This window comes from Osmerus eperlanus, chromosome 15, assembly GCF_963692335.1.
Source record: "Osmerus eperlanus chromosome 15, fOsmEpe2.1, whole genome shotgun sequence".
Classification (NCBI taxonomy): domain Eukaryota; kingdom Metazoa; phylum Chordata; class Actinopteri; order Osmeriformes; family Osmeridae; genus Osmerus; species Osmerus eperlanus.
Window position 1 is genome coordinate 12,932,100 of NC_085032.1, and position 26,803 is coordinate 12,958,902.

Below are 26,803 nucleotides of genomic sequence, written 5' to 3' on the forward strand. Positions count from 1 at the left end.
GAACCGACACCAGGACAACGTGTAGCACACACACTACTGGAGAGAGCTGCTGCTGCTGGACGGCTGTCACCTCAGTCAGGGAGAAATGTAGAGCAATATGCCCTAGTGATTATGAGACAGAGAGCGATGATCTGTTTCTTTTATCACAGTGCTGATGTAAGCATTATAGCTAATTGGTCTCATTAGCAGTGGGCTTAATGAGGGGATAAAACTAAACAATTGCAGGGGGCAAAGTTGTGTGTGTGTGTGTGTCAGGGGTGGGGGTGGTGCCACTAGGGTTAGGAGGTGGGGTGGGTTTCCCTGGACCTGATGACTAACAGCAGTGTCTTGGGTTTAATCAGCCACCAGCTCATTGTGACCTTTTTAGCGTGCGCACACAGACACACAAGACCCACACACACATTGCTGTTTGCTTTTCCTCAGATTAGCCTCTCATAAAGAGGTAATTAGTGGTTGAGCTGTTCGCTGTGAAGACAAGAGAAGAGGAGAAAGGAAATCAATTAGAGGTGTTTGAATGGGCAGCTGATGGCTCCTGCTCTGTCTGAGGTTCAGCGCTGAGGGCAGGTCAGAGAGACGGCTCCTCAGAGACAGCCCTGTTCTAGAATGGAAAACCTTAAACGTTGTGTTCTGGGATTGGATAACGTTGGATAAGACAGGGTTTTTTATCAGGAGATGGAGCTGTGCTGATGTCGTACACTTTAAGTTAAACCTCTGGATAGGTCATCTACTTATCTGGTCTAGCAGCACACACTGGAGGAATTGTAAGTTAAACCTCTGGATAGGTAATCTACTTATCTGGTCTAGCAACACCACTGGAGGAATGTAGGAACAGTACTGACACGGAGACAGAGCCCTGGCTAGAGGTCAAGGACTCACTCACTCTGTCTCACTCTCTGTTTCACTTACCCCCTCACTCTCACTCTCACTCTCTCTCTCTCTCTCTGTCTCTCTCTCTCTCTCTCTCTCTCTCTCTCTCTCTCTCTCTCTCTCTCTCTCTCTCTTGTCTTGGCAGCACTGTTATCAGTGTGTGCTGTGGGCCCAGTCTATCTGAGCTGCATAGCAGTGTTATCTAAAGCTGTGTTGGGTGTTTCTGGGGGCTGTGCTCCATCCCCCCTCTCCCCTCCATCCCAAAACTGAGGTCAAGCTGAGGGTGTGGTCATGTGATCCTATCTGACCACCTCTGCTCCAGATCCTGGACTGTGGTCTTCTGACCCAATGATGAAGGAAGGGAGACATGGAGGGAAGGAGGGGAGTGATATACATAGGAAAAGAGGCTGAGAGGGAGAGAGGGAGAGGGAGTGAGGGAGTGAGGATTGAGTCATGGCAAAGACAGGTCATAGAGAAGGGAGGAAAGGAGGAGTCGGAATGGAGAGGTTAGAGCGGTAAGGAGTGGAGATAAGGAGAGAAGAAGATAGATAGAGAGGGAGAGAGAGGGAGAGAGAGGGAGAGAGAGATAGATGGATGGAAAGAGGGAGACAGAGTGGGACAGAGCATGGTGAGGAGTCAGTAGGACAGGAAGTCGAGCTCCAGCCTGTATCCTGTCCGTAGCTGAGCTTTATGGGATGTTGCCAGCTCTCGACCCAAACAGGACGTGGTGCTGCGTCTTTAACCAGTTGTTTCCGTGGCGATAAGGCTGTGGAATGTGGCGGGCCTCCCTGAGGGCTGGGGGGGTCGGAGTGTGAGAACCGCTTTGCCCCACTCCATCACCGTGGAAACAGAGCTGACTCTGCACCTGAAAGTCACAAACATACACACACTCACGCACACAGACACACTCACACACACAGATACGCAGGTGCAGTTGTTAAAATTGAAGTTGATACAAACACCCTGTCATGGGGGAAACAGGACACCCCCCCCCCTCCTTCCCCTCCTCTGTCCTCAACTCCTGTCTCTAAAGTGTTTACAGTCTGGTGTGTCTGAATCACCTCTACAGAAACTCCAAGAGTCACCATGAAACTGAAACACCAGTGATACTGTTAACATTGTAACCTTATTACTAAACATGAACTAACTCTCTCGCTCTGTCTCTCTCTCTCTCTCTCTCTCTCTTTACAGATTGTTTTTGAGGCAGTCAGTAATGGACAGCGAGGCATCCTGGCTATTAAGGATGTCACACTGCAAGGCCATCATTGCAGTAAGTACTCCTATACACACACATACACACAGTGTCCAGGTATTCCTAAAACACTATCCTATTAGATTAGTGAGATTCCATGTGGGTAAAATAGCTATGCTAATTACCTGAGAAGAATGCCCCAATCAACCTAGCCAGGAAGGAACAGGTCTGTAGTTCACATGGTCTTCCTGTCTGTCCATGGGCCTGATTGGTGAGTCCTGACCTTCAGGAGCAGAGGTCCATGGAACTGAGTGTCATTCGCCCTGACTTCACTGCTACTCTGATTGGCTGGAGGCAGTCAGCGGGCAATCTCAGTGGTACATGGTAGTCATGGAGCATTCCAATTGGCTGGAGGCAGCCATTGAGCGTTCTAATTGGCTGGAGGGTCGCCATTGAGCGTTCTGATTGGCTGGAGGTGGTCCAAGGGGCGTGGGACATGTATCCCTCTCAGATATCAGTATCAAGGTCGCTGTGGCAACCTGCCACGACATGACTAGAGGGAACTCATTAAAAACTCCTATATTTCCATAATTTGATTAGCAGGACTTTCATCAAGAGTTCTGATCCCACCTTCCAACATACACACATACACACAAACACACACACTCATACACACTCACACTGACCCAGATTCCTGTACAGCTTTGTTCTTAGTTCATCTGCCAAGCTATTAAGGAGACGACACACACATACACTCACACATACACTTCTGTGCCCAGCCCTCCATCCCTCACCATCCCCTCCTTCATAACAAGGCTGCAGCAGGGTGTGTGTGTTTGTGTATGTGTGCGATAGTGGCCACAGCATAGTCCCCCTGTATGGCAGGAGAGAAAAATGAGTTTTTGGCCCCATTTCGATTTGCACCTGAACCCTCCCCCCTCTCCTCCCCCCTCGCCTCCCCGCTACTCTATTCTTGCTGCGTCGGGGAAACTTCCTCTAACACACACACACACACACACTCACAAACACACAGACCCGGGGAAAGTTTCTCGTGCCTCCTTGACCCAGGGCTCAGGGCTGACAGGTAGCTCCCCTGGCTCCGCCCCCTAACGCTCTCTGTAATATCATAATAGAAACGCCACCGTACCACACTCCTACACACACACACACACACACACAACACACACCACCCCAGGGAGGCTGGGCAGGATCCATTCAGTGATTGAATCTGTGCAGCTGGCTCCAGAGACCCCAGCAAGGTTAGACTGCAAAGCTGAGCAAATGGGATTGGCTGGAGGTACATAACTGGCATAACCCCCCCCCCCCCCCCCCTTCCCTTCCTCATGAGACACACACCATGTATAACAGCCCCCCTCTGGCGATACACGCACGTATACTGCAACAGACATACACACACTCTCACACACCTCAGACCTGAAGCTGTTCATATAAATATCATATACAGTGACAACATGCAAACCTTGAGCATCTTGTGGAATATGGATGATTGTAAGCATATGGTTGTTGTGTGTCTCCCCCCCCCCCCCCCCCCCAGTGAGCACGCCTCACTTCCTGCACATTAAGGGGGTCGAGGTCAACGCCAGGCAGACCGCCACTTTCCAGTGCACCGTCGACGGACGCCCTCAGAACAACATCAACCTCTGGCTACAGGTATGTCTGTTTCCATAGTATAGGTTAGGGTCAGAGTGTGCAACAGAGTGTGTCCAGAGTATAGGTTTTGCTAGTGTGTGTGTGTAATAACATTGTGTGTGTGTGTGTGTCCAGGGCATGGGTGGTAGGGAGGCCCTGGTCAGGGAGACGAGACCAGTGAACACCCGGCGCTACACGGCGACCTTTGACCTGGAGAACACCACCAAGGGAGATTCCGGACGCTATCGCTGCATCGTCCAATCAGACAAGGGCGTGGGCATCTCCAGCTATGCTGACCTCACCGTCAAACGTAAGTCCTCTGCCCCCTGACCCCTCCGTCTGAAACGTTGTGTCAACGCTACTGTAGTTGATTGCCTCACGGATATTTGTGTGTGCGTGCTGTCAGAATGAGTTAGGGCTGGTGTGTACAGTATGGGATAGAGGCTGTCCCTGGGGCTTAAGATGGAACAACGCCTGCCTACTTCGCTCTGTGAAATTATACATCATCATTTAAACACAATTACTACACGCGCGCACAAACACACCCGTCTAATTTGGATGTATTATACCAGCAAAAGTTGTCAGATCAGCTTCTCCACGTCTCCGCTCTCCTGCAGCATAGGACATTGTGGAGTTCGTACGAGTGTGTTTCTTTCTTCAGTTCAGAATATGCTGAGGAAACCTAAATTTAGTCTTCAGGGGGCGTGTCCAGTGGTGTCTTGTGGGCGTGTCTGGCAGGTGCAGGCCTCAGCTGTTCCTCCCGTAAACAGTCTGCTGGCTCAGCACCGTGGCAACCCCAGCTCCGTGGCGACAGCTGAGCGGCAACGACCACACCCTGGCAACCACACGTGGATCCGGGCTCCCCAAAACAAGTCTTTGAAGATCTGAGAGTCCTCTGATCTGGAACAACTTAAAACCCTCAACTGAAACTTAGAACTCTGCTATAGAATTTAGAACTCTCCTCTAGAACACCCTTGACACACACCCTGACACACGCACCCTGATACAGACACACACACACACACCCTGCTTGTCAGTTGAAGGGACCCAGCCTGTGTTTTCCATTCTGCTGGAGGAGGAGGTAGGACAGGATCGATGCAGATCCTCACTATGTTATTGAAGCAGCTGACATCTCTCTCCAAACCAATCACACACACACACACACAGCTGAGGCCTCTCTGTTGTCAGACCACCTGATGGAGCTCCAGCAGTCCTGGTGGTTAAACCTGACAGGCAGATTGAAGTGTCACTCAGACTACGGTGGCCTTCTTCTGGCCCCACACACACACACACACACATAGTGATTGTTATTGCTAGTGCGTGTTCCCTGTCCACACACATCCATCAGTCAGTCCTGGAGAGGATAGAGAGAGAGAGACAAATAAGAGAGAGGAGAGGAGCAGAGCAGAGTATTGTGTGTGTGTGTGTGTGTGTGTCAAAGGATAAATCACTGCCCAGACCCCTACCCCATGAGGAACCATGAAGACACATGTCCGAACACACACCTCATCTACAGGTGGCGTGTGTGTCTGGACAGGTTCTCACCTGTCCAGCTAGCTGCCTGGAAGACGGATGTGCCATTACACCACATGTAATTGGTGTTCTCTATGGGTTTCTATGGTTACAATCAATAACAAAATCCCACCCTGTGTGTGTGATGCCGTGTTCTTTTCCCATCTGCACCCTCTGGACCCCGAGGACATGCTCTTGGTCTAATGGTCAATGTTGAGGGTTCAATCTTCAAACAGAAACACAGACACACACACCAGGGCACCTGGAAGCCTCTCAGGGCAAGCTATCATTAGGGTGGACTATTTACAGGGCTTGTGTGTGGTGGGGGGGTGGTGACTAAGAAATGAGTGACAGTCCTGTGCGTGTGAAAAGGTCTGGAAGTAAGAGAGGAACGGAGAAAGACAGATAAAGAGAGAGCGAGAGGAGAGAGAGAGGTACAGAACAGAGAGAGGGCGAGGGAGAAGGAGATCAGAAGGAGAGGTGCTATCAGACTTCAAAGCTCCAGACCAGGTTGTGATTAACACTGACGCCTGGCTAGCTGCTTTGTTGTTTCAGAGGGACACACACGCACACACACATAGACGGACATACACGCGCACATTCTCACACACACACTTCCACAGACACACCTGTGAGAAGAGACGAGTTGTGGAACCCAGACATTAGACATTTACCAGTGGGCCAAGACATGAGGACCTGGTGATGATGCTGGGGCAGCTAGATGATGATGGATGACAGAGATCCTGGCTCTCGGAACCACCTCCACTTCTCCTGCTGGGGGGCGAGACGGGAGAGAGAGAGAACGGAGAGAGGGTCGGGAGGGCGGAGAGAGAGAGGGATTGTGGGATTGTTGAACTGGGTCATGTGAGAAGTAGAGCACCCCAGGGGTTGATGGGTAATGGGATTCAGGTCTGTTTTCATTCGCTGAAGGTCAGGAAATTAATTGGTTTTAACTTCCTCCCTTAGTACCTCGTCTCCCTGGTCTGGACCAAGGCTAGTCTGAATTCTCCTTTCCTTCCCTCTCATTTCCTCTCCTCTCATTTCCTTTCCTCTCCTCCTCCATTCAGGGACTAAGGGACCTTGTGTAGCGACTCTGAACACAATCCCTTAATTGGTCCTCCTTCAGAATAATCCTCAGATATCAGAGAGTGATTGGTGTACCCTTTCTCTGGAGGTGTGTGTGCCGTTTGTGTGTTCGTGGTGTCGGTGAATGTGTGTGTGTTTGTAATGTGTGAGATTGAATGAGTTTCCTAGTTCAGAGGTGTGTTCCAGCTCTTATCATCTGTGTGTCTGTGTCTGTGGCATACCGGACAGGTGTTGAATAACACCCAGCAAAACACCCTGACATAACTGCTGACCCCTGCTTCTGGTTGACCCTCAGAGCCCCCGGTCCCATCGCCCCTCCCCAGCTGACGGCTGTGGGGCGCCACCTACCTGTGGATCCAGCTCAACGCCAACTCCATCAACGGCGACGGACCCATCATCGAGCGAGAGGTGAGCCCATGGATTGAATTGTTTCGTTGGTCGAGTGCATGGTTCATTTGATTTGTCAAGGGGTTCATTGAGCGTTGATGATTGAATCGGTGTGAGCCTGTCCCTGTGTGTGTCCCAGGTGGAGTATCGGACTCTCGCCGGCAGCTTGATAGACAACCAGCCCGTGGATAAGACCACTCACAAGATAGGCCATCTTGGACCCAGACACGGAGTACGAGATCAGCGTGCTGCTGACCAGACCCCTGGACGGGGGGACGGGGGGCCCCTGGTCCTCCCCTCAGGGCACGCACCAAGTGTGCTGGTGAGCACATCTCTTTACCACGCTTTACACTACACACCTCACTGCATACTACGCGACACACATGGCGTAATTACTGCTTCTCATGAGATTGGGGTGTTTGGCCTAGCTAGGCTACATTAGCGCCAGACTCATTAGATTGTTAATGTTTAAAGTCATGCTGTTTAAAATGGGCGGGAGGCTATGCTGCATTAGCGCTGAGCTCATTAGCTTGCTAACGCTAATGCTAATTCATGCTGGTTGTTTGGGGTGGGGTGATGGCACAGCGCTAGGCTATTGTAGGTTAGATTTGGATCATTAAGCTCGCTAACGTGAATGGTAAATTCTTCTTGTTAAGCAGAGGGGGTGCTTGTTTATCATCCATCTCTTCAAGCTTAGGGGAGAGGGGGCAAGAGAAGGTGGGAAGGGAGGCATTGGAAGTATTACAGTGAAGAGAAGGGAGGTGGAGGGAGAGGAGGGAGGGAGGAAGATGAACCAGCACGTCTTACACTGTACTATTAGGGTTGTGATCCAGACGCAAGCTTTGCCCCCCCCCCCCCCCCCCCCCCCCCCCAGGCTACAAACACGCGCCTCGCAATTAGTACAGTAATGAACCAGGTGCCTCGACCCCCCACTCCTCTCCTCTCTTCTTCGCTCCAACCTCCCTCCCCCAACCACTGATGGCACTACTGGCACCAGTGCTAATGCTGATGCTACAGTCTGATCTAGCTTTCATTTGCCTCTGGGCTAACTAATCATTAGTCTTCACTGGCATCGGTGCTGGGGGCTATAGCTTCAAGCAGTAGGCTAAGGAGATTGGCCTTAATAATTATATTTACATAAATCAGCATTTAATTATCTGGTTACAGTCCGTTTTGGGGGAATGTACCCCTAAATGAACACAAAGGAGAAAGGAAAGGATGGAGGGACTTGAGACTGAGGGGGAGAGATTGGAACGGGGTGATAACGATGCAGAGGTGAGTAGGGGAGAGAGGGAACAGAGATGAAACACTTGTATGACAGTAGTAGATGAAGCAGATGACACGGGTTGGAACAAGCTCTAACGGCTTCATGTCAGGACCTGCACACACGCGCACACAAACACAGCACACACACACACACACACACTGACGGATCAGGCCTTAAACATTCCAGCCTGTGTACTGGGATGAAAACACATAGCCGACATAGCTGAAGTACAACAGCCTGCTAGCTCCATCCTGCCCCCTGTAGGCCACCTATACATACCACACGCACACACACACAATGGAAATTCCTGAATTTGGCACGCACATGAAAAGGTGGCTGTGAATGCCTGGATGATAATCTGTGTGTGTGCTTGGTTCTGATATGGAACATGGCTTCTACATACCGACAGTTGTAGCTCTGGAGAGTTACCGTCTGGTTATAGAGTTACCGTCTGGTTATAGAGTTACCGTCTGGTTATAGAGTTACCGTCTGGTTAGAGAGGGACCGTCTGGTTATAGAGTTACCGTCTGGTTAGAGAGTTACCGTCTGGTTAGAGAGTTACCAGCTGTTGACAAGGAAGCAGACACTCAGAGACGATAGTCTGAGACTCAGTCAGTGATGGTATCTCTGCAGTGATGCTGTTTATGCTGAGGAGACACATGCACAAACAGTGACCACATCTGATTGAGCAACGCTGGTGTAAACAGAGACAAGCCATCTCTTCTCTCTCTCTCTCCTCTTCCTCCCTCTTCACCCTCTCTTACCTCTTCAATTTCATCTCTTTCTTCTCTTTCCCTTTATCTTTGTATCAAGGTCCTCCTGACAATGTACACATATTCTAATTCTAGAAAACAACCAGACACACACACACGCTCCCATACACACACACACACACACACACACACTCACACAGACACACTCTCCCATACACACACAGACAGTCCCCTGTCAGCTGAAGGTCATGTCCAGGTGTGGATCCTGGACACTAATGGTAATAGCCAGCTAGCTGTAATGGACCAGTCACCTTGACTAATGCTCTACTGACAGGCCAGCTAGTGCCACAGCTAACAGCTTTGTCAGCCTGTAACACCATTGTCAGCCTATAGACTATATAGCACCATAGCGGTATGCTAAAGACCATTTGCCATTGTGTCATGTCGTCAGTGACAGACGACAGAGGAGGTTCTGATGGCCATCATCATCATCATCATCATCATCATCACAGTTCTAGAACCTTCCTTGAACCCACCCTTTGTCATTTTTTTCAATCCTGAAGGCTGCCTTTACCACAAAGAGATATGTAGGAATAGGAGTGTTTGAATGTGTTTTCATTCTGGTAAAGTTAAAAAGAGAGAGCCTCTTTGTATAATTGTCAAGGACATGGAGAGAAACGGATGTTTTGAAACAACTCCAGGGCTAGACTGTGTGCCTTTCTGCCTGCATCTCTGCTGGTACCTCAGCCTGTCTGTCTGCCTTTCTGCCTGCATCTCTGCTGGTATCTCAGCCTGTCTGTCTGCCTTTCTGCCTGCATCTCTGCTGGTATCTCAGCCTGTCTGTCTGCCTTTATGCCTGCATCTCTGCTGGTATCTCAACCTGTCTGTCTGCCTTTCTGCCTGCATCTCTGCTGCCATGTCAGCCTTTCTGTCTGCCTTTCTGCCTGCATCTCTGCTGGTATCTCAGCCTTTCTGTCTGCCTTTCTGCCTGCATCTCTGCTGGTATCTCAGCCTTTCTGTCTGCCTTTCTGCCTGCATCTCTGCTGCCATGTCAGCCTTTCTGTCTGCCTTTCTGCCTGCATCTCTGCTGGTATCTCAGCATTTCTGTCTGCCTTTCTGCCTGCATCTCTGCTGCCATCTCAGCCTTTCTGTCTGCATTTTGGGATGTAAAGAACATGTACAGATCTGTTATCTGACTCACTTGATCATCACGCACACACACACACACACACACACACGACAGCTACCAGATATTTCTCTCTCCTCTTTGACTTATTTAGGGAGATGCATTATGAAGCTGAAATCTTTGTTATTATTTATCACGGTAACATCCTCAGTAACAACCTGAATTATGGATATGATGTCCATGGTACATGTCAGTCACTCTGTGTGGGGTGTCTGTGTGCGTGTGCATGTGTGTGTGTGTGTGTGTTTTTCTGCATGTCTGTGTGTGTGTGTGTGTGTGTGTTTATGTCACTGACTGTGGTCTAAAGATTTTCTGCTTCAAAGTGACAGTTTTTCTATCTGATTGTGGGGTTCTGGGATATGGAGGGGGTGAGGGGGTGGTAGTTCTGAGTGCTTGTCCCTGTGGACCAGGCCTGTGTGTGACAGGACAGGAGAACATGCATTAAAAGCTGGCCAGGGCTTTTATTCCTAATGTCTTCGACATGATCCAGAGGTGCTTTTAATACCTTTCTCATAAATATAAACACTTTTCTATATCTCTTTGGTCCCTCCTTTTCTATATTTCACTAGTCTGCATCTCCCAGTCTGCCGTTGCTCCTTTTCTCCGGCTCTGTTCGTTCCTCTTCTTCTCTTCCCATCACACGTCTGATTATCACGCTCTGCTCCCCAGGAACCACTTACCCTCCTCCTCTCCATCCCTCCATCTCTCTTCCCCTGAGCCTCTCTGTTTAGTTTACTGTCTCCCCTCTTCACTCTTTCCTTCTCACGTTCTCTGTCCCTCAGTGTTGCTGTCCCTCCCATCCTCCTTTCTCTCTCTCTCTCTCTCTCTCTCTCTCTCTCTCTCTCTCTCTCTCTCTCTCTCTCTCTCTCTCTCTCTCTCTCTCTCTCTCTCTCTCTCTCTCTCTCTCTCTGTCTCTGTCTCTGTCTCTGTCTCTGTCTCTGCTCTCTCACGCTCGCTCTCTGTTATCTCCTGGGCGTGGGGGTCATGTTAAGTACATCTGTAAGTTGTGGCTTGATGTCCCTGTGGGCCCTCTACAGTCTGCTCTCGGCCCCCCCAGGACAGACAGAGCAGAATGCCCCCATCCTGTCCATGTGTCTTGTAGTCTCGGGCCATATGAAACGGGTCACATGACACAGCTGTGCGCCAGTCCTCAACAATGTCAGATAGATTATTGTCCTGGTGATGGGGGCATACGTGCACGCGCGTGCGCTGTTGGAGAGGATGTCCTTTGAGTCTTTCCCAAAGACACAAGCTTTAGGTCTCTCCCATCCTCCCCTACACTTCACTCCTCTCCCCTCCCCTCCTCCCCTCCCCTTCTCTCTCCTCTCTTCTCCACCCTCCTATTATAGCAGGCATATTAAACAGGAGGATCTCAGTGGAAATGAAAAGTTAAACCTCAGATCAGATCAGCCCCCCCTCCAGCAGCAGAAGCTGCCGTTCGGTAAGTCACCTTGGAGATGGAGAGATGAGCTCCGACAGGAACCAGGATGGGATCCCCCCCTCCCCTGAGCACCCTCCCCCCTCCCCCTCCCCTCCTCCCCCAGCACTGCTCCTGGGCACGGACCCTCCTGGTCACACACACACACACACCCCATGACAACATGTTTGTTATCTACTTTACCCCCCCCCCCCCTCCCAGATCCTGGTGCCCCTGACAGCCCCCACCCTGAGAGAACACTTATTGAATTTAAGGGAAAATCTGACTCCCTGACTCACAGACACACACCACTGACACACTACCTGCAAAACAATTACACCTACTCACACAAGACATACACATGCACCCCCCCCCCCCCACACACACACACACACACCCCACATACAACTCATTTACCCTCCCCCCCTCACATAGACACACACACTGTAACACAGCCAGTCTGTCTCCAGTCAGGCCTCTGCTGTCTACCTGCAGTGAGTTACCGGCTGAACAAGATTGCTTTTTTATAGCCTGGGGATGCTGTGTGTGTGTGTTTTTGTGTGTAAGGGGGGGGTTATGATGAGATATTGCTGCAGTTTGTAGGCTAAAATGTTGTTCTTTGTTTGGGTTCAGCATGTCCCTTTGGTGTAATGGTAATTGCTGGAGCAGGGTTAGAGCTGGTTGAGACCAGGGTTACACAAGGGTTAGACCTGGGTTAGAACAAGGTTAGAACAGGACTAGACCAGGATTAGACCAGGGTTAGATCTGGATTAGCCCTGGGTCAGACTGTGTTTAATTCAGGGGGATCAGTGTAGATGCAGACTGTAATGATGGATCAGCTTCATGAGTAGTGATGGTCCACCATGTCCACACCAGGGACCTACTTTTCTGTCCAGAACACTGATATTACAGTACCAGCATCAGTATGAAACTTAACACACACACACATACACACACTAACCCGTGTCGCTCACCAACACCAGTAGAATATGATTCCATTGTTCCTGTTTCTGACAGTCCTGTGCCTCCTCAGCCAATCAGAGTTCAGGCTTTCAGACCTGCACTTTTCTGCTTCAAACATCATTTCTATGGTAATTCTGCCTTTCCTCTCTAATCTCATTGGCCTATTGAATGGGCAATACAATTTCCTGTTCTGTCTTGGCTGCTGTGTGTGTGTGTGTGTGTGTGTGTGTGTGTGTGTGTGTGTGTGTGTGTGTGTGTGTGTGTGTGTGTGTGTGTGTGTGTGTGTCAGCCTGTCTGCATATGCTGCAACAATGGCAAATGTCTGTGGGACAAACCAGCAGTGACAAACTGATCTCTGGTGAGCTGGCTTGTAGGGGAGAAGGGGGGCGGGGCTTCTGATAGGAGGGTAGAGATAGGAGAGAGAGGCGGGCAGACAGATTGACAAGCAGAGAAAGGTAGACACACACACAGACGGACAGATACAGGCAGACAGCGACAGACAGACAGACAGACAGCGACAGGTTAGCAGACAGGCAAGCGGGCAAGCAGACAGACAGACCGACTTGTGACTTTGTGTGTTTATAAGTATTAATTATGCATATGTGTGCATACTTGTATGTATGCTGTATATGCATGCATATAGGTATGTGTCTAATGGTATGTGTGCTTGTGTGTTTTTGAGAATGTTTTGAAAGTGTGAGTGTGTGTGTTAATGGATCTTTGTAGTTCATTATACATGAGGAGGTTGGTAAATAAACGAAACCTGTCTCTCATCACTGAAGTAGGCCATTACCCCAGAGTCTAGTCCTGTGCACCCTAGCACACACACACACACATACACTAGCTGCATTGCCCGGGGCAACCAACTGAGTGAAGAGTACAGGGTAATTGGTGCGGAGGAGCATGCACCTCCATTCCTACATGGGTGTGAGTGTGTGTGTGTGTGTGTGTGTGTGTGTTTTGATCATTATAATATCAAGCCAAACTCCTAAGAACCCTTTAATCCCACTCGTTATAGCTGTTTGGTTTGGTTATATGTGTGTATGTGTGTGTGTGAAACATGGGGCATCAAAACATGGTGTTCAGGGACTGTTGGCACCTCCATATTCAGAGTCCTCTGAGCAAATTACACTGACTGGATGGAGGGGGAACAGAGGGATGGAGACAGGGAGAGAGATGGAGGTAGAAAGAGGAAGGTAGAGAGAGAGAGATGGAGGCAGAGAAAGAAGGAACGAAGTAGGTCGGTAGAAAGATGGAGGTAGAGAGGGAGAAGTGGAGGTAGAGAGAGATCGTTGGAGGTAAGGAGAAGGGAAGGGGGTATTGAGAGCCCTCCAGTGTTTCTCTCAGTCTAGGTGTGTGCCATCCTGCTGCAGTGTGATTGGAGAAGTGAGGAGATGTTTAGAGAACGCAGGGCTTCAAACACCGCCAGAGGCCGCCGTGCCAGGCTCACTAATCAATTACCTATCTGTTGGTCTCATCTTGGTGGAGCTGCTCTGCTCGCCGGCCTGCTGGGCTGTTCTGAGGAGACTGTGATCCTGCAAACACTTTCATGTTTTGTTTTGTGTGTTGTGTATTTTGTTGGGTGCACAGGGGAGTGCGTGTGTGTGTGTGCGTGCATGTGTGTGCGTGGCGGAGGAGATTTCCCAGGGGTACTCCAGACCAGGCCAAGGTCTTTGAGGAGCTTTGTGTCTCCTAGACATCAGAGCTAGATAAGACTACTGCTTACACACGCACATACACACACACACTCACAATCACACACACTCACAATCACACAGACACACACACAGGCACAGTCGGCCCACAGATATGGCATCCCCATTAATCACATACTGTACCCAAGGTGTATGTGTGTGGAAGGGGTGTGTGTGACATGTTTCTCATGGTTTCTCATGGTGTCTCATAAGGAGGAACAATCCTGTAGAGAGTTGGGATGAAGGGAGAAGGAAGAGGGAAGTCAGTTGGCTGAGCGGTGAGGGAATCGGGCTAGTAATCCGAAGGTTGCCAGTTCGATTCCCGGTCATGCCAACTGACGTTGTGTCAGGCACTTCACCCTACTTGCCTCGGGGGAATGTCCCCGTACTTACTGTAAGTCGCTCTGGATAAGAGCGTTTGCTAAATGACTAAATGTAAATGTAAGAGGGGAAAGGGATTGTGCCATTGAGACCAGGACCACCACTAGACCAGGACCACCACTAGACCAGGACCACCACTAGACCAGGACCACCACTAGACCAGGACCACCACTAGACCAGTACTATTTGCTGTGTTTACTAGGCTGCACTGCTCGATGTCTCATCTGTCATGTAAAGGAATATGGATCAGACGGGCCAATGCGTGTGTGCGTGCATGCGCACACAGGAGTGTGAAACAGGAAGTGTGTGAGAGTGTGTTCATCCTGTTAATCTCCTTCCTTGTACTTCTCCCACAGCTCTGACGGTGACTGGCTGAGGAAGTCATTCATGCACACACACACACTCACGCACACACTCTCTCACACACACACACACACACTTCCCGCCTGCACAGTAGGGCTGAGTGGCAGATGTGCTTCTGTGTCTGAATGGAGAGTGGGGAGGGAGGGAGTGGAGTTGGGGGTGAAAGAGAAAGAGAGGGAAAAGGAGGGGGAGAAAGGGAAAGACAGAGACAGAGGGAGGTGGACAGCCAGAGAGAGAAAGAGAGAGAGAACGATGGAGGGAAGGAGAGGGAGAGAGAGGGAGAGGGAGAGAGGAAAGGAGAGAGGGAGAGAGAGGGAGAGGGAGAGAGGAAAGGAGAGAGGGAGAGAGAGGGAGGGAGAGAGAGAGAGGAAAGGAGAGAGGGAGAGAGAGGGAGAGGGAGAGAGGAAAGGAGAGAGGGAGAGAGAGGGAGAGGGAGAGAGGAAAGGAGAGAGGGAGAGAGAGGGAGAGAGAGGAAAGGAGAGAGGGAGCACTCAGAAAGAGTAATTGAGTTTTGATTGCTGGTTGTCAAAGCTGTCATTACTGGCTGCTTCCGTCAGATGGGAGCAGCTTTGATGAGGATGAAAGACAAACCTCACCCAGATGGCTGCTAGCACTCCCTCTAGACAATGGACCTCAGTGTGAATGTGTTAGTGTGTGTGTGTGTGTGTGTGTGTGTGTAAGTGTAAGTGTAAGTGTATGAATGTCAGGTGTGTGTCTACCATGTTAAGGAGGTGAATGGATTGCAAGTTGACAGGGAGATAAGAAGCCATTTTCTCCTCTCATAAACACACACTCTATCTCCTGGAGTACACATACACACACTCTGTACTGGAGCACACACCGCTATTATTCTTAATAAGGCACCTCTCTCTGTCTGAATAGCCACTCACTACCCTGTGTGTGTGTGTGTGTGTGTGTGTGTGTGACTAGCAGCTGTTGTGTATCGTAGGGAATAATCAGTGACATTCTCCTGTCTCTGATTCTCTGCTGCGCCTGAACGGTTCCATGAAGCTGTCACGGAGAGAGGGCTCACACACACACACACACACACACACTGAGGTCACACACTGGAGGAGCGTAACAACAAGACTGCTGTCAATCACATATCATCTGTATTCTCCATGCGTGCACACACACACACACACACACACACACATACATGCACACACACGCAACGGCAGATCCCCTGGGGGAGAAAACAAAGCATTAAAGTGGGGTCACACTGTTAGACGTGGTGGGTGCATTATAATAGGACATGAGGCCCAGCATTAACATAGCTTTGAAGAGGTGGACAGAGCTGTTTATACCAGGAAGAGGGAACGATGGGAGGATAGAGAGGCGACGGAAGTAGAGAGGGGGATGGATGGAGAGGGGGCATGATACAGAATTTGGAGTCTATTCCATGTTCAGTTTGACTGAAAGAGGCAAGGTGATCATTTCACTCTGTCTGAAATGTCCTGAAGAAACACACACACACACACACACACACACACACACAGCAGCTCAGGAGCGCAAGTGTAGTGTGGTCAGAGCAGACACAGATGGTTAGTTGCCCCTCATCTATGACTAATACCTCTATTCTCCTGCACACTCACACACGGACCCAATACCCCCTATTCTCCTGACCTGCACCCACACACCCCTAATACCCTTATTATTTAGCCATGCTCACAAACAGCATTGCTCTGTGCAGTTTCGAGTAGAGAATACCATGATAAAGGCTTTAGAGGCTGTTTTAGCTACCTCCTAGAATAACGACCCACTAGTTTAACAATTGCGTAGCTTTTCTATCTGTTAGCAACCTGCTTCTGACTGCCAGTGGAACAACTGCTAAGAGTTTATTTATTTTATTATGTACTCTACAGTTTGGGATTTGTAATAAAAAAATGTGCAATTGATTTTAAAGCGCGCATTTCTAGGTTTTATTAAAGGGTATTTTTGTACATTTTGGTTTCAACATGTAGAGATTCCAACATCTTTTACACATATACCTCCCCCCCCTCCCCATAATGGTGATTGTACCATAGGCTAGCTTAGCATGCACAGATAACACCATGTAATAAAGACAGGCGTTATTTAAATGTCACGCCTTGGTAGGAGGAGAGAGGAGCTGGTAATAGTTAACATCTAAATGTCAAATTAGAATTATTTGATGACTGTTGCAGGAGTAAGCGACCAAGGCCAGAATCGTACCCCCATCCCTCTTTTCCTTCAGCGCTGAATATCATCCCTCCATCATCCTTTCATCACTACTTACCTGGACTGATTCAGGTGCCTTTTCTAGCAAGCGGCATGACAGGATCACCACCGTGACACACGCACACACACACACCTCTCTCTTAGTTATGGGTGTCTTGTCACATCTGTCCAGAGTTCCATCACAAAGCCATTACCCTGCCTCTCCTCTACAACACGGACAAGGAGAATGCAAATGTCTCTGTCCTCTCCCATTCTCCCCTCTTCTCCCTCTATCACTCTGCCCTTTTATCCTCCCACTCCTGTCTTTATCCTTCTGCCCCCATCCCTCCTCTCCTCTGATTCAGGTCTACATCCCTCTTCCCCTCTACGACCCTTCTATCCTCCCTTCATCCCTCCAATCCCGGCAGAGGTAGATTGATGTGGGGCTCCGGTGCAGTGGCTCTCACCTGGAGGATTCTGGGTAATAGGGTGCATCCATCTCCTCCTTGGATCTGACCTTGACCCCTGAACCTTCGTCTCCATGACAGCGGTCTGGCAGAGAGGCCCTCTCAGAACTATTATAGGCTGGAAAATTGTGATTGATCCTCTTCAAGCTGGACCTGCAGGCTCCGTAGCTGTCCTCTGGCAGGACACACACACTCACATCAACTCTCTCTCTCACACACACACACACACACATACATGCAGTCCAACTTTTTCATCAATTTCTCCTTCTACGTGTCCCTTTGGCTGACTGGGAATGGTGTGTGTGTGTTTGATTATAGCCTGAGAGGCCCTCTAGCATGTTATCCTTTGCAGCTGAGCTTTGATAGTGCTGAACCAGACCATTCTCTCAGCATAAGGGCTGACTAAAGAAAAGCGATATGTGTGTGTGTGTGTGTGTGCTTGTCTTTGTTTCTATGCTACTTAGAAGTTTGCTTCCTTATCTCAGTGTCTGCAGAGTGACTGGGTGATTGTTTATGAGCCACCACAACACTAGAAGCTCTATACTAGCCTTGCTTTTTCTGACACACACACACACCCACTCACACACAGACGCACACACACACACACTCTCACTGTTTCTCACCATATATTACTCCCAGCGGCAGATTACCTGCCTAAGTAAACTGTGATTTGTCAGGTGTAGTTTCCGGCTCCTTCTAGCCAGGGTTAATCAATATATTGTTAACAGTATCTTCACTGTCTGTTCTGGAGGGAGGGGGGGGGTTACAGATGAAGCCAGATATCTGGTCAGACAGGCTAGAGGACAGGAGTGAGGGGGGAGATGGGGGGGAGAAGGGGAGGCGTCTGGTGAGACAGAGGTGTTGGACAGTAGTCGAAGTAGTTAGTATAGTAGGTAGTATTAGTATGTAGTCTATGTAATTAGTATAGTAGGTAGTATTAGTATGTAGCTTATGTAATTAGTATAGTAGGAAGTATTGGTATTAGGGCTGGGGCAAAAAAAAATATTCGCATTTGAATCGCGATTCATTCTTCTAGCGATTCATATCGATTCACAAATTTAAAAAAACTATTTTTTTAAGTATGTTTACTAAACTGCAAGAAAAACAATAAATGTCAAGGTTTTGATGCAGTGGTATTTTTGTTCTGCAACACTTAACTGCCAATCACAGTCAAGTATAAACAATTAACATTAAACAGCAAACTGGAATCAAATGTAAGCATATATTGAATCGAAAAAATCGTGAATCAAAAAAATCGTGAATCAATTTTTTATCGAATAGTGACCCCAAGAATCGATTTGAATCGAATCGTGAGGTACCAAAAGATTCCCACCCCTAATTAGTATGTAGTCTAAGTAGTAGAGAAAGAAGAGGGAGCAGAAACAGGAAGGGGAGCAGGGAGAGGGGGTAGAGGAGAGGAACAGAGGGGGTAGAGGAGAGGAACAGAGGGGGTAGAGGAGAGGAACAGAGGGTGTAGAGGAGAGGAACAGAGGGTGTAGAGGAGAGGAACAGAGGGGGTAGAGGAGAGGAACAGGGGGTAGAGGAGAGGAACAGAGGGGGTAGAGGAGAGGAACAGGGGGTAGAGGAGAGGAACAGAGGGGGTAGAGGAGAGGAACAGGGGGTATAGGAGAGGAACAGAGGGTGTATAGGAGAGGAACAGGGGGTAGAGGAGAGGAACAGAGGGGGTAGAGGAGAGGAACAGGGGGTAGAGGAGAGGAACAGAGGGGGTAGAGGAGAGGAACAGAGGGGGTAGAGGAGAGGAACAGGGGGTAGAGGAGAGGAACAGGGGGTAGAGGAGAGGAACAGGGGGTAGAGGAGAGGAACAGAGGGGGTAGAGGAGAGGAACAGGGGGTAGAGGAGAGGAACAGGGGGTAGAGGAGAGGAACAGAGGGGGTAGAGGAGAGGAACAGAGGGGGTAGAGGAGAGGAACAGAGGTCGTAGAGGAGAGGAACAGAGGGGGTAGAGGAGAGGAACAGAGGGGGTAGAGGAGAGGAACAGAGGTGGTAGAGGAGAGGAACAGAGGGGGTAGAGGAGAGGAACAGAGGGGGTAGATTGGAAGAGAGGAAGGTCAGTTGATGAGGTCTCACCCTCTGCCTGACACATCATGTTCAAACTTGTCTTTCTACACAACACACATGCTGTCTTCCTCTCCTCCATGTTACTGAAGAGCGGACTGCTCTCTCTCTGTCTCTCTCTTTCTCTCTCTCTCTCTGTCTTTTTCTGTGCCTCCGTTTTGCATATTGTGAATTAAGCAAGATGTCTTTTCCCTCAATTCTCCCTCCCTCCGTTTAGCTCTGTTCAATGGTGTTATGCTGAAGTGCTCCAATTATACCTTAATGTTGGAGAGAGCTTCTCCACTCCACAATGCTGCAGTCTGGCCGAGACTCTTTTCTCTCTCACTTTCTTTCTCCCTCTCTCTTTTCATCCTCCCATCCACCTCTTATTGCCATTCCCTCGCTCTATCCTCTCTTTCCTTTATATCGAAAAGAGCTATATCCATTTCTTTCTCACTTTCCACTTTCTTATTCCAGAAATGAATAAGACAAGTGCACACACACTCCCCCCCCCCCCCCCCGTGCCCAGCCACAAGGCATTCTGGGACATATTGTTGGAGTGTCTGAGTCACACACCTGCCCTGCATTTGTCATATTTTCTACCTCTCCTCCACCTCCTCTTCTCTTCCTCGCACAAGGAAGACGATTGTTGTTGAGAGCTGAGAGGCTTTTAGTGGTACTGCCCAGCTCCCACACTCTGTCTGCCCCCCCCCCCCATCAGCAGGACAGGAAACAAGACAATATGCAGCTTTTGTCTGCTAGAATCCCCCCCCCCCCTCCCAACCACTGTCCTGTAAGTGTAGCAGCTTGTATTTCAATGCCACAAAGGACTGTGCTCTGCCATGTGTTCAATAACATTTCAAAGCAGAAATACGTCTGGAGCCAGACTCATCCTTAGAGCCCCACAGCTTCACTCCACTGTCCTGGAGGGACCTTAGAGGACCCATACCAGGAACCTTTGAGGAACCGTAAAGGTCCTAAGAACCTTCGAAGATTCAGAGAGTAATGTCCTGTAAGTTGGTGAATGAATAGAGTGTTGTGGACAGAACACACTCAGCAGCAGAAAGATAAGGAGAGAGTGGGATGAAGAGAGACAGGGAGAGATGGACTAGGATTCACCTGCAGTTACGGAACGGTTACTATCCCTGAAACCCTGTCCCTCACAACCCGCATGGTAAGGTGGTGAGCGAGATGGAGAGAGAAGAAAGAGAGAAAAACAGAGTGAGAGAAAAACAGAGAGAAATAAAGTGTGTGTCTGAAGGTTCAGTGGAGCAGTTTCTGTCATGGCCCTCCTGCCACCTCATTCCAGTGTGTGTGTGTGTGTGTGTGTGTGTGTGTGTGTCAGGGTCTCTGGTGTTTTACAGTTGAGTGTTCTATCTCTGCTGAAGGATGGAATTCCTCAGAGATGGACACATTGAGCCCGGAATGGAAATTGATCCTATTACGGTCTTGTGTGTGTGTGTGTGTGTGTGTGCCTCCTCTGTCAGTTGATAGTGGAGCACCTTTGCTCCCTTATTAGGCCTGTGGGGGAGACAAGGGGATGGGAGTGGGGGTTGCAGATATGAGTGGTGCCACACACACACACACACACACACACACACACACAGAGCTGTGTCAAGACTGTAGTTGTTGTGATTTGTGACTGACCAGCTCCCCCTCACTCCCTCAGACCCCATGCACGGCCCCCGCAGGCTGGAGGTGTTGGACATCAAATCCAAGCAAATCACCGTCAGATGGGAGCCCTTCGGCTACAACGTGACGCGTTGCTATAGCTACAACCTCACGTTGCAGTATCGGTACCTGCCCAGCGGAGGAGCCAAGGAGGAGATGCGCGAGGAGCTCTGCTACGACACGCTGAGCGTGGCGCCGCAGCACACCATCAGAAACCTGCCGCCGTACACCAACGTATCCCTACGCCTGGTGCTGCGCAACCCCGAGGGAGGGAAGGAGAGCGAGGAGCTGGCGGTGCTGACGGACGAGGATGGTGAGATGGGGGGATGAGGTGGGGGGGGGGGTGAGGTGGGGGGATGAGGTGGGGGATGAGGTGGGGGGGATGAAGGGATGACGTAGAGGAATGGAAGGATGAGGTAGAGGGATGAGGTGGGGGGAAGGAGGAATGAGGTAGGGGTTCATTTAGCTTTTCCCATGAAAGTACCCCCCACTCCCCATCGTTGTTCGTGCACGCAGCTCTGTCCTTACCCCCCCCCCCCCCCCCCCGCTCCTCTTCCACAGACACACAAACACACACACAGCAACCTGTAAACATCTCCTTTCCTCTCATCTCTCAACGCTCCTCTCTGCCCTCTGCCCCCCCACACGGGGGGCTCCTAGGCTGTCAGGTCTCAGAGGGACGTGTGAATCATTCAGGAGATTTACACGCCTGTTAGGGTGTAGAAGTGGCTCAATATCTAAAATGGTCGATATTTAATTTGGTCTGGATTTATTCTCCCTTCCTCTCTCTCTCTCTTTTCTCTCTCTCCCTCCCTCGTCTCCTCCCTCTGTCCTCCCTCCCTCCCCCCACCGCTCCCAGTTCCGGGAGCTGTTCCACTAGAGTCCATCCAGGGCAGCACCTACGAGGAGAGGATCACCCTCAGATGGAGAGAACCCACTCAAACCTACGGCATCATTAAACAATATGAGGTAACAAGACACAAACACACTCACTTTCCCTTTTCCCTCTCTCTCTCCTTCTCTCTGTTTTTTCTCCCTCTTTCTCTCTCTCTCTCCCTCGCAATTCTCTCCCCCTCTCCAACAGTCATCCATCTTCTCTGTTGGCAGGTGCAGTGGCTCCATCCCTCATTCAGTCTGGGTTCTTAATTATCTAATAAATCCAACCTAATAACCTTACAGCCCAACGCTCTCAGGCTTGTTAACACAATCTATTACCTACTGAACCCCATAGCTGCTACTCACACTCACACACACACACACACACACACATCCGACAAACACAACCAGCCCATAAAACGCAGTATTAGCCTGTATTCTATCCACTGCGGGTAGAAACTCATGAGTCTGCAGGAAGAACACACGACAGTACATATCACAGTATAGCAGACACACTACCTCACACTAACACACTACCACACACTACCTCACACTAACACACTACCTCACACTACCTCACACTAACACACTACCTCACACTAACACACTACCTCACATTAACACACTACCTCACACTAACACACTACCTCACACTACCTCACACTACCTCACACTAACACACTACCTCACACTAACACACTACCTCACGCTACCTCACGCTAACACTACCTCACACCTACACTACCTCACACTAACACTACCTCACACTAACATGACCTTACACTACCTCACACTAACATGACCTCACACTACCTCACTCTAACACTACCTCACACTAACACCACCTCACACTAACACTACCTCACACTAACACCACCTCACACCAACATTACCTCACTATAACACTACCTCACTCTAACACTACCTCACACTAACACCACCTCACACTTACACTACCTCTCACTACACACACTACCTAACACTACACACACTACTTAACACTACCGCACACTATACAAACACTACCTTTGATTATCTCACACTACTTCACACTACCATTTAGAGCTCCCGCTGTTTTTGTGCTTCTCCACGGAGTTTCTGAAGCAGAATCGGATGACGGAGAGTTCAACCCATCAAAGTGTCAGTTAGAGCCATTATGAAATTATAGTCTGTCACACGCCTCACTGTCACCACGACAATGATCATCCTGGGTTAAGAGAATAGACCAATCAGAGTGCTTGTAGCTCAGTGGCCCGACCGTGTTGAACCTGTAATCAGGAACATCATTGTCACACTGTGACATCATCACCCAGTGGTGGACCAGCAGTTGTAGGATTACATACCCACTTACCATCTCTCTCTCTCTCTTCCTCTCTTGATTCCTTTCCATCCCATCCATCCTCTTTCCCAGCGGACATTACTATCCTGCGGGCTTGGTGTGTGTGTGTCTGTGTGTGTGATATGTCATGTTTTACACCTGATGAAACTCTCCTTCCTTCTCCTCTCTTCTCTCCTCTTCCTCCACTCCTCTCCTCTTCCTCCTCCTATTGTGCCCAGTAATTGGAATCACAAGGGGATAGTAATGGCTTCTATCCATTAGTCCTCCACTGATTTATTCAAATCAAGCTTTTACAGAGTGCAGATAGTTGTATTAGTGGAGGGATGGAGGGATGGAGAGGGAGGAGTGTGAGAGACTCATCGCTCCGCTGCACTTCTTTTCAGGGTCTTTTCCCCCTGAGGAATGGAGGAGGGGGGGTAGACTGGAGGTGTGGGGGGAGGTATACTGGAGGGGTGGGGGGAGGTATACTGGTGGGGGGGGGGGTGGGGGGGGGGGTAGACTGGAGGGGTGGAAGTGGGGGGGGGGGGGGTAGACTGGAAGGATAAAGACTAGAACAGCAGAATAGGTTTAATACCCTGTGAACAGGAGCCCCCTTATCTGCTCCTACTGTGGGTGACTGAGGAGAGGAAGGGAGAGGAGAGGAGGGAAGGACATGACTGAAGAGGAGAGGAAATGAGAGAAGAGATGAGCAGATCAGATAGATTGCTTTAAACTATATTAACAATGTGTAGTAGTGGAAGGACTACAGTAATATAATAAACCAATGGTGTTCTCCCCACCTCCCCCACCCTCAGATTTCCTACAAGGCTCTGAGCTCCTTCGACACCGAGTTCGATCTGACCAATCAGAGTGGGAAGGTATTCAAGCTGGCCAATGAGACATCCCATATGTTCTCTGGCCTGTCCCCTGGGTCCACCTACTCCTTCACCCTCCGAGCCAGCACAGTCAAGGGCTTCGGCCCTCCTGTCATCACTCAGTTCACCACCAAGATCTCAGGTACATGTGTGTCTGAGCGTATGTGTTTGGTGTGTGTTGAGGTGTGTATTCAGGTGCCTACACAGATGTACTGTGAGGTGTGTGTGTGTATGTGTACAGGTGTGCGTGGGGTACATGTGTAGATGAACAGGTGTGTGTGTGTGGAAGATGTTAACGTGTGCTCTCTCCTCCACAGCTCCGCTGATGCCAGGCTATGAGCAGGAGTCTCCTCTGAACCAGACAGACAGCTCTGTTACTGTCCTGCTGAAGCCTGCTCAGAGCAGGGGAGCGCCTGTCAGGTACACACACACACACGCACACTTTATCTGTTTCTTTGTTGTTCTTTGTTTCTTTCTTTTAACGTGTGAAGATGCCTCACTTGGGAGACTATCTATGTGTGTGTGTGAGAGAGAGTGAGAGTGAGAGAGGACATAAAGAGAGAGAGATGATTTGCAATGCCTCCAAACCAGCAGCAACCAGCAGCAACCAGACACACTGGTATCTGTACTTCAGCACGGAGAGGGAGTATGGGTGGACGAGAGAGAGAGAGTATGCGTGTATGAGAGGTAGAAAGTGTGTATGTGAGAATGTGAGTGTTAGATCTTCTCTTTCTAGCCAGGTTATCCAGTCATTTACCTCTGAAATGCTGTAATCTGTCTGTCAGAGACATGCTGCTGCTCTCTTTGGAGTGTGTTTCTGTGTGTGTGTCCTAAATGGTCCCTAAGTGTGGTTTAAGCGACAGTTAGATGATCAGAAGACCTGCTCTGCTTTAATCATTTATAAACCTGCTGGCAGGAGCGGACCATCACACACACTCACACACACACACACACACACAAACGCCTATCTGGCTCGAGAACAGACCGTAGTTTAAATGTAGAACAAGCCTGTCAAACCATATTCTCCACACCACCACACCTCTAACAAGACCGCGATGCCTCCAAACCTGTTACTCCATACAAACACACACACACTGTCAGGAATATTAACACATTTATTGCACCTCTAGTAAGATAATGGTCAGCCTAGGTCAGTTTGTTTACGTAAGCCTAGTGTTACCCAGAGTTCATGTTGGGAGAGGGCTCTCTACTGACAAGGAATGCTGAACACAGAATCATTCTCATTACAGGATAACAGTTACATCTTTAACTTTTCTAACACACACGCACACACACACATTTGTTGTTGATTAACACCTCACATCTCCTCCAGTCACATATCTGTGGTTTCCCCGGCATCTCCGTGGCGACCACCTTCCCGCCGTTCAGCATGTTGTCATGTTAATCACTGTCAACATGTCTCTTAACGAGCAGCAGGATTATCTAATTGGCTCGTTAAGGCTGTGTCTGGATAGCTTGCGGGGTGTTGTTGTCACTAGGGATTAATGAGAGGGATTAGCAGATTATCAGATTATCAGGCTCACGTCAGATCTGCTGTTACAGATTCTCACACAGAGAGAGACCATCTTCCAGACACCAGCAAGCAGCTGGAGATGAGAGAGAGACCAGCAGAGACTAGACACAGGGCAGTGGTATAGACGGAGAGATGAAAGGAAGGAGGTTTGGGAAATAGGGATGGACAGAGGGATGGATGAGGAACGGAAGGACCGTTGGAAGTCAAAGACAGAACAGTGGACCGAGAGAGAAGGAAGAGATGTTGATGAAATGCAGAAACAGTTTTAAGGAGTCAATGCCTCCCCCATACATCCCTGACAACACTCACAACACACAACACACACACATTGTGAATCACCCACCTCTGGACAGGCGGAAGCTGTGTGTTGAAAGCCTGTTGTCTGTTGTGGATCAGTAAAAAACACATATCCAGCCCAACATTTTACATGCAGATGAAAGCACCTTACAACTGATTTACATAAACGGAGAGCGGGATCCCGTTTGATTGACTGAGCTGCAATGGAATGTGACAGCTGCAGTGTTCTGGCGGCGTGTTCTGCGCCGGTCTGATCAGATGAGCTGGTGTCTAGGTGGGGTCCTCCTGCGGGAACACAGGACCAGGATGCTGCTACAATGGCTGGCCTCCCGGCCGTGGGATTTACACTGTCTCAGTAGAATAGCAGCCAGCAGATGTTGCTGTGTGATACTCTGGGAGAGAACACGGCCATCACAGCAATTAGACATGACTGGAGAAGAAAGCTGCCACACATGGTCTGTCTTCCTGTCTGCCTGCCTGTCTGTCTGTCTGTCTGTCTGCCTGTTTGTCTGTCTGTCTGCCTGTCTGTGAGCCTGCCAGTCTCCCTGTCTGTCTGTCTGTCTGTGTGTGTGTGTGTGTGTGTGTCTGTGTTGTGGCAGTACTACAGTCGCGTGGCACAATGCTCGTCACCACGGACACACCACCCCTTAATGGGATTACTGTGAGCCACATCGCAGAGCACTAATGTGTCGAATCCGCTCAATAAAGGGCCCAGGCACACGCAGTCACGCACACACACACACCCTCACCCTCCTCCTCACTCCCTGTGCCAAGACAAGCGTTTACACAACGCTGTGGAGGAAGATGATTTGCGATGCCTCCAAACCAGCAGCAACCAGACACCCTGGTATCTGT

The 26,803-nt window shown here is 49.5% G+C and overlaps 1 pseudogene; it reads left to right on the forward strand.

Moving 5' to 3' along the window:
- Positions 1–2,046: 2,046 nt before the first annotated feature.
- LOC134035364 (receptor-type tyrosine-protein phosphatase mu-like) lies at positions 2,047–24,973 on the forward strand (annotated as a pseudogene).
- The last annotated feature ends 1,830 nt before the right edge of the window (positions 24,974–26,803 follow it).